The sequence below is a fragment of the Nyctereutes procyonoides genome, unplaced genomic scaffold, assembly GCF_905146905.1.
Source record: "Nyctereutes procyonoides isolate TBG_1078 unplaced genomic scaffold, NYPRO_anot_genome, whole genome shotgun sequence".
NCBI lineage: Eukaryota > Metazoa > Chordata > Mammalia > Carnivora > Canidae > Nyctereutes > Nyctereutes procyonoides.
In genome coordinates, this window is record NW_026575128.1 from 20010776 (window position 1) to 20018349 (window position 7574).

The following is a 7574-nucleotide window of genomic DNA, read 5'->3' on the forward strand; positions in this document are numbered from 1 at the left end:
CCTATGTAGAGCAGCAGTTTCCAACCTTGATGTTGTTTTGATTGGGCATTTCAGAGGTGCCTGGGGTGTAAATGGGGGCAATATGGGTAAGTGAGACTAGCGCTGTGATGGAGGGAGGCCCTTAGGGGAATATGTGTCAGGTGGTCACTTCTACTTGAGGTTATGGAGGTGGGAAGGTTGTAGAGGGCTTCAAAGAGAAAATGGCTTCCACATTTGGAACTTGAATGTTGAGTTGGTGTTCAGATAAGGAAGAAGGGATGAGAAAGTTTAAGATAGGTTAAACCAAAAATAGTAAGATGTGTTCATTGTATTTTATAGAAAGGTTAGGATTTTAATGGTTGAAAGTGGAAATGGACATATCAAGTGGAAAGAACAGTAATAGTTAAGGCATGTGGTTTAGGACATGTCCAGGACTTACCAACAACTCTTTGATCTCATGACAAGATGTATCAAGAGAAAAGAGTAGATAGGCGGGTGGGTTTTAGTTATGGAAGGTCACGAGAACTATAGTAAGTAGTTCAACTTTACAAAATGGGGAGTGCCAGAGTGTTCTTTACATGGGAAAGATAGCACCAGAGCTAAGCTGTAAGGTCAGAGTTCTGGTGAACCGCGTGAGGACCTGCAGCGGGGAGAGACTGGTAGGATGCATTGACCAGACTTGAGACTGACAAGTCTCTAATGGTTATTGAAGATTTCTGGTGAGCAGATGTCATAACCTTATCTTCCATTTAAGAATGAAAGTTATGGGGAAAGAGGAAAACTAGGCAGATAAATGTTGTGCAGGGCCCTTAACAGTTTGGGTTTGTTTTGTTTTGTTTTGTTTTGAAGACTTTATTTTATTTTATTTATTTTTTTTAAGATTTTATTAATTTACTTGACAGAGAAAGAGCGCACACGCACAAATAGGCAGAACTGCAGGCAGAGAAAGTGGGAGAGGGAGAGGCAAGCTCTCTGCTGGATCCCATAATCCTGGGATCATGACCTGAGCTGAAAGCAGACACTTAACGGACTGAGCCACCCAGGCGTCCCTAAGCTTGATTTTTTTTAGGAGACTGCTGTTGCTAATGAACCTTGCCTGCAGTGAGGAGGTGGAGTGGCAGGAGAGGAGAAATTGGTGTGGGAGGATTGCTACCTGTTGCAGCGACTATCTGATCATTTATATATTTCTTCCCCTCATCAGCTACCTTTCCAGCAACTACCATCTGTAGCAAAAGGAGAGATTTTATGGAAGAAGATTTAAGAAGGACATTAGGTAGGCATTTGTTCATGCTAGCAGTACTTGACATTTTACAGGTTCTAATTCATTGAGTCCTCATATCAATGCTACATGTAGGGTTTTTTTATTCCTCTTTTACAGTTGGGGTAATCAAGTCTCTGAGAGGGTAAGTTACCTATGCAAGGTCACACCATGAATAAATGCAGAATCGAGATCTAAACTCAGGAATATCCAGATTCAAAGCCCATCCATCTTCAAACAAATGTTGTTTTGCATTTTTGTATTATCTTAGGAAATGTTTTTCTTCTCTTATGAAGTATGGTTGTTAATATATGTCTCCTAAATTGACATCAAATATTCCAAATCTAGGTAGTAAGTTAAGGAGCAAATTAAAGAAACCCACACAGACACATCCTTTTCCATTTTCATTCATGCAGTTTAGTTTCTATGCACTGAAAAGCCTGTTATCACAAAATTAGCCAGCCACGAATGTAAGTGACATTTTTTTTCCCTTTTCTTTTCTGATTACCAAGAGGATCTCACCTAAGATTAGAAAGTATTTTGGTGCATCACCTCTCATGGGAATGTAAAAAATAAATTGATAAATTTATGCACCACTGTGAATTCTTCATGACTGAGTTGTCAATTGCTTCCCTCAGGCAATGAGCCAATGTTTATTAAGTTGCTACAATGGGCATAGCGTTTTGTGAGGTTTTGTGGAAAGTGTCAAAAGAAATAGCAGTAGATGTGATTTCCCTCAAAGACAGTTGTGATCTAATGAAGGAGATGAATAAAATATATAAGAATAGGGGATCACTATAAAACAATGATTATAGCTAGCAATGATAGATACATGTCTAGAGACTGTAAAAATAGCCAGAATTAAGTGGAATTGTTCTCCATAGAAATATGGTAAAGTAGAAAGAACAATTTTCAAATTTTATAAAATTGTAAATCAAAGAAGTCTATGATATTCAAATACTCATTAGACATTTTTTTTTGTATTTGGGATTTCAGTTTCTCAACCTTATCATCAAGACTCACTGCCTCCCATCATCAATATTTATTGAGCACTTACAGTGTACTAGGCACAATAGAACATACAGAAAACATTGTCCCTGCTCTTGTGGAGCTTACATCCTAAAAGAAAAAAAAATACACCTCTTTAAAAATGGTATTTTTGTTTGGTGTTTTCTGCAAGGTACTGAGGAAATAGTCTTTAGGGTGAGCTTTGGGTATAACTTAGCCCCATCATTATTTAAAGAGAGGAAGAGGAAGGATTTTAAAGGCAGACAATGACAGACCATTCAGGATAGGTAGGGCTTACAAGGAGATAAACACAATCTCGTCAACTAAGGAGAGATTTGCTGCAGTAAATAGGATGAGGGAAATAGTTTGTGGGATGCAAGCAAAGAAAGCAAGGTATCCTTAGACATTGAGTGAAGCCAGAAAGATCATGCGGCCTTTTATCCAAGTACATGGCCACCAAGTAGGAATGGTTGGTGACAAGACAGAAGGCTAAAAAAGGTAATCCTGTGTACCTGACAGAATAAAGGATCAAAATTGAAGGTAGGCTATAACAATATCAAGAAATTCTTAAAAACAAAGGTGATTTGGAAGCACAAAACTTGGTTAATGCTACCCAATGTCATGATGGGCCAAGAACATTGTGGCTTCCTAAGTTAGAAAATACCATATACCAAAATTTTAAATGGAACACATTACTTTTTTCCAATCAATCCCCTGTCTCTGAAAAAAAGCTTCCCCCCCCCCCCAGGGTAGGGGAGGAATATGGGACATGGTTGGGAATAGTAGTAGTTATAATAGTAGTATTTTGTTATGATAAACTTTGTATTTAAACTTGGTAAAAGACCATTAGTTGCCAAGAGGGAATAAGGAATAAATTTCTAAAAATGTACAATTTCCTTTAAAGAAGTTTCAGAACCAAGAAACTAATTTACATGAAAAGCTGTAGAGAAAGTAGTTGAAAAGTCCATTCATAAAACTTTTATTCCACTTACATGAACTTAATACACATGTTCTTAACAATTATGCTTGGATTGTTCATGAAAATGTCATAACATTAAACAAAGCTAGCCATCATCTCAAGTTATTTCCCTGTTAACTATTTTTACAGCACATGCATGTTAGGCAAGTAAAAAAAAAAAAAAAGAATCACAAAAGCAAAAAACCAAACCAAAACAAACAAAAACCCTAAAAAAAAAGTTAAATACATGGGATTTTTGTTTTGCTGCTATGCTTGATATATATAAAGTAATGGATATCAAGCAATTCATTTTTACTGCATCTTTACTTGTACATTTGTTCTTAGGTTGTCTAAAACATTTAAATACAAATAAAAGGAGTGTAGCAAAAATAATGAAAGCAAACAGCAGGTAACTTTACAAATAATGGGATGTGAACCGTTTCTGCCCTTATCCAGAGTAATTTGGGTCACAACTAAAGGAACACTTCTGCAACTGTAGTCAAAGGTGTGCACATTAAGAATGAGTATTCCACAGATACTTGTGGTTCACATGTAGTATCTATGGGATACCCATTTCTACTACAGCCTTGTAAGTGCTCTAAACCTTAAAGTATCCACAATAACTACACCTGTATCTGGAACCAATTATCCCTTTTACTCCCCACCAGGACAAACCAGTATGTAGGCAGTTTTCTTTGCTTAGACATGGAAGCAGTTTTAACACTGGCCCTTGTGAAGCCACAATGTACCAAAAGTACTATGCCAAACATTTATAACTAGTATAAAAATTCCACATCCCCATATTGGCCACCTCAAGATGAAAACAGATGACTCCCTAAATGTTAACTGGTTCCCCTAATATTCAACATAAAAACCACATGGGAAATATAGAAATTCAAATAGAAGTAACATAAACCTGTCATAAATCGTAAACAAAAGACCATTTGTGGGACAGCATGAATGACAAATGGTCTACTGTGTGTGTAAATTTTAGAATGAGGCAGACAAAAGTTGGAAGGCCAGTTAATTTTCCCCTCCTTCTCCTGCTTCAGCTTCGTCTCCTTGGGTGTCCGATGTCCACAATGTCAAGTTGTCTCTCAGTAATTGCATTATTAGTGTGCTGTCTTTGTATGACTCTTCACTTAATGTATCAAGTTCAGCAATGGCTTCATCAAAAGCTGTCTTTGCAAGAGAGCAGGCTTTCTCCGGGGAGTTCAGAATTTCGTAATAGAACACAGAGAAGTTAAGGGCCAGACCCAATCTGATAGGATGTGTTGGTTGCATTTCCTTTTTGCTGATTTCAAAAGCTTCTTGGTATGCTTGTTGTGACTGATCCACAATCCCTTTCTTGTCATCACCAGCAGCAACTTTGGCCAAGTAACCCTAGTAGTCTCCTTTCATTTTCAAATAGAAGACTTTGCTCTCTGCTTGTGAAGCATTGGGGATCAAAAACTTTTCCAAAAGAGACAGTACATCATTGCAGAGATCTCTTAGCCCGGTCTCAATTTTCTCTCTGTATTCTTGAGCCATCTGCTGTTTTTTCTCAGCACCTTCCATCTTTTGCTCAATACTTGAGATGATCCTCCAAGATGACCTAGGGGCTCCTACAACATTTTTATAAGCAACTGAGAGAAGATTCCTCTCCTCATTGGATAATTCAGCTCCTTGCTCAGTTACAGACTTCATGCAGGCTGGCATGTCATCATATCGCTCAGCCTGCTCGGCCAGTTTGGCCTTCTGCACCAGCTCATTTTCATCCATGACTGGGTGCTCTGTGTCCAGAGTGGGTGGCGGCGGACAGAGGGGCGCTCAGCAGTCTCTGGGCGGCAGCGGTGAGGCTGAGACTCTGTCTGTGAATCTGGCTGCTCACAGGCTACAGCGGCTCCACAGACACCCTCCTTAGACATTTTTATGACTTCTTGCAAACATTATGACTTTAGTTTTTCCAAGTTGTATAGTCTGTGATTAATAGGTGATGTAAAATTCAAAAACTTCAAACCAATTTAGCACACATCTTTGACTTTTTTTGGAAGCACATAAAATTCATTCTTTTTCAGAGTTGCTCACATTTAAACACAAAGATAACTAAAAGGCTACTAAGCACAAATGAAACAGTACACAGAATCACCAGAAAAAATATTTATGATATTATGATAAAAGTTACTCATATTAACTCTCCATTAGAACGTTCATTATTTTGAATTTAACAGTAAAATAAGGTATCGTATTGATGTTACACATCAGTGAAAAATACATTGAAGCAGCAACTATTCTCTGGGTCTTTTGCAATTTGAAAATAACTGTGAACAATTACTGATTAAGAATTAATAATCACATTCAAAAGAGCTGAATCAATAGTGGTGATGGTATGTGGTTCATTTAGTTATGGAATGCAACAGCCTTGGAGTCAGGGTTTTGAATTCTGAATATCTTTAATTTTTATACTTTCATGCCACAAAACCCTACAATAATTCATACTCCTTTAAGAAAAGTGTGATAGGGACACCTGGGTGGCTAGTGGTTGAGTCTCTGCCTTCGGCTCAGGGCATGACCCTGGGGTCCTGGGATTGAGTCCCACATCGGGCTCCCTGCATGGAGCCTGATTCTCCCTCTGCCTGTGTCTCTGCCTCAATCTCTGTGTCTCTCATGAATAAACAAATAAAATCGTCAATAAAAAAGAAAAGAAAAGTATGATAGAAGTGCCTGGGTGGCTCAGTCAGTGTCTAAATCTTAATTTTTGATTGGGTCATGATCTCAGAGTTGTGAAATGGAGCCCTGTCAGATTCCCACTGGGCGTGGAGCCCGCTTAAGAGTCTCTCTCTCTCTCTCTCCCTCTCCTTCTGCACCCCATGCTAAAAAAAAAAAAAGAAAAGAAAGAAAGAAAGAAAGAAAGAAAAGAAAGAAAGAAAGAAAAGTATAATAAAATGGCTCAAATGCTAGGTGGGAACAGGGGATTATGATTCTAGTTCTGTTTTAGAAGATTATTAACTCCTACTTTGAGCAAATATTGTATATCTTTGAGCCTTGATTTCTTCATTTGTACTTTCATTCATTCAACAATTTTGGGGATGATCTATGGTATGATAGATATGGTTATGAAGTGATTAAATGAGAAGCAGTCTTTGCCTTATTAGGATGTATATAATAGGAGAGAAAGCAGTAAATGCACATAAGAATGTAGTTTCAGATTGTAAAACGTCTTTAAAGGAAAAAAAATGGGGTGCTATGAGGGAGAACCAAGGGGCTGATGGCGAGCCATTTTTTAAGTTTTCTGGTGACACCAGACTCTTTGGGAAAGTGACATCTGAGCAGAGACTTGAAGGTTGATGAGGAGATGGCCAGTTTTGAGAGAAGAAAAGGGAAAGACTGTGCCAGGACAATAAACAACACCCGTGAGACCCTGGCGAGAAAGAATGCGGCATGTTTGAGGAATCTAGGGAAGCTGATGTGGTTGTAGCTGAAGGGACAAGAGGAGAGTGGTCACAGGGTGGGCTGAGTGAGAAACCGAGATCAGTGTAGGGACTCTCAAACCTCCGTCTTGTTCAGGGCATTGGGTTTTATCGTAAGTGACGTGGGAAGCCATTGAGGAGTTTTAGATGAGTGATATGAACTTTCAGGCCTCAGTGTGGAGAATGGACTGAAGGGACACAAGAGGAAGGAAGAAGGAAAATGAAGAGACTTAATACATTGTCCACTTGACAATGATGGTGGTGGACTTTCCTTTAGGGTTGGTGATACAAAGGGACAGAAGGGGAAAGAACCAGCATGTATTACAGATGCAGAGTGGACAAATGTCATTAATAAATTGACTATGGGGGGATCCCTGGGTGGCTCAGCGGTTTAGCACCTGCCTTCAGCCCAGGGTGTGATCCTGGGGTCCTGGGATTGAGTCCCACATCGGGCTCCCTGCATGGAGCCTGCTTCTCCCTCTGCCTGTGTCTCTGCCTCTGTATCTCTCTCTGTCTCTCATGAATAAATAAATAAAATATTAAAAAATAAATAAATGGACTATGGGGATGAAGGAAAAAAGCAGTGTCCAGAATGACTCCTGGCTTTCTGGTTTGAGTAACTGTAGACTGAGGAGGGGCCATTATTGAGGTGAGGAAGGCTGGGAATAATGATAACGCCTATACCTCTGTGCTGCTTTGGGACTGCCTTTGGAAAGATCTATATATTTCCTGGGGTTGGTTCATATATAAACAAAAGCCATTTATAGAAATTGCATTCTGGTTTAGCATAATATAATATATTTCAAGGGCAACCTTGAAAAAATCAGATAATGGATTCCTTTTTTTTACTGGGAAATAGTATCTTGGGAAAATATGAATATTAAACAATATATGCTACTGCATTGTGAGGGAAACAGAAAAT

General features: G+C 38.8%; 1 pseudogene; it reads right to left on the reverse strand.

Moving 5' to 3' along the window:
* Window positions 1-4189: 4189 nt before the first annotated feature.
* LOC129520749 (14-3-3 protein zeta/delta-like) lies at window positions 4190-4964 on the reverse strand (annotated as a pseudogene).
* Between the last annotated feature and the right edge of the window lie 2610 nt (window positions 4965-7574).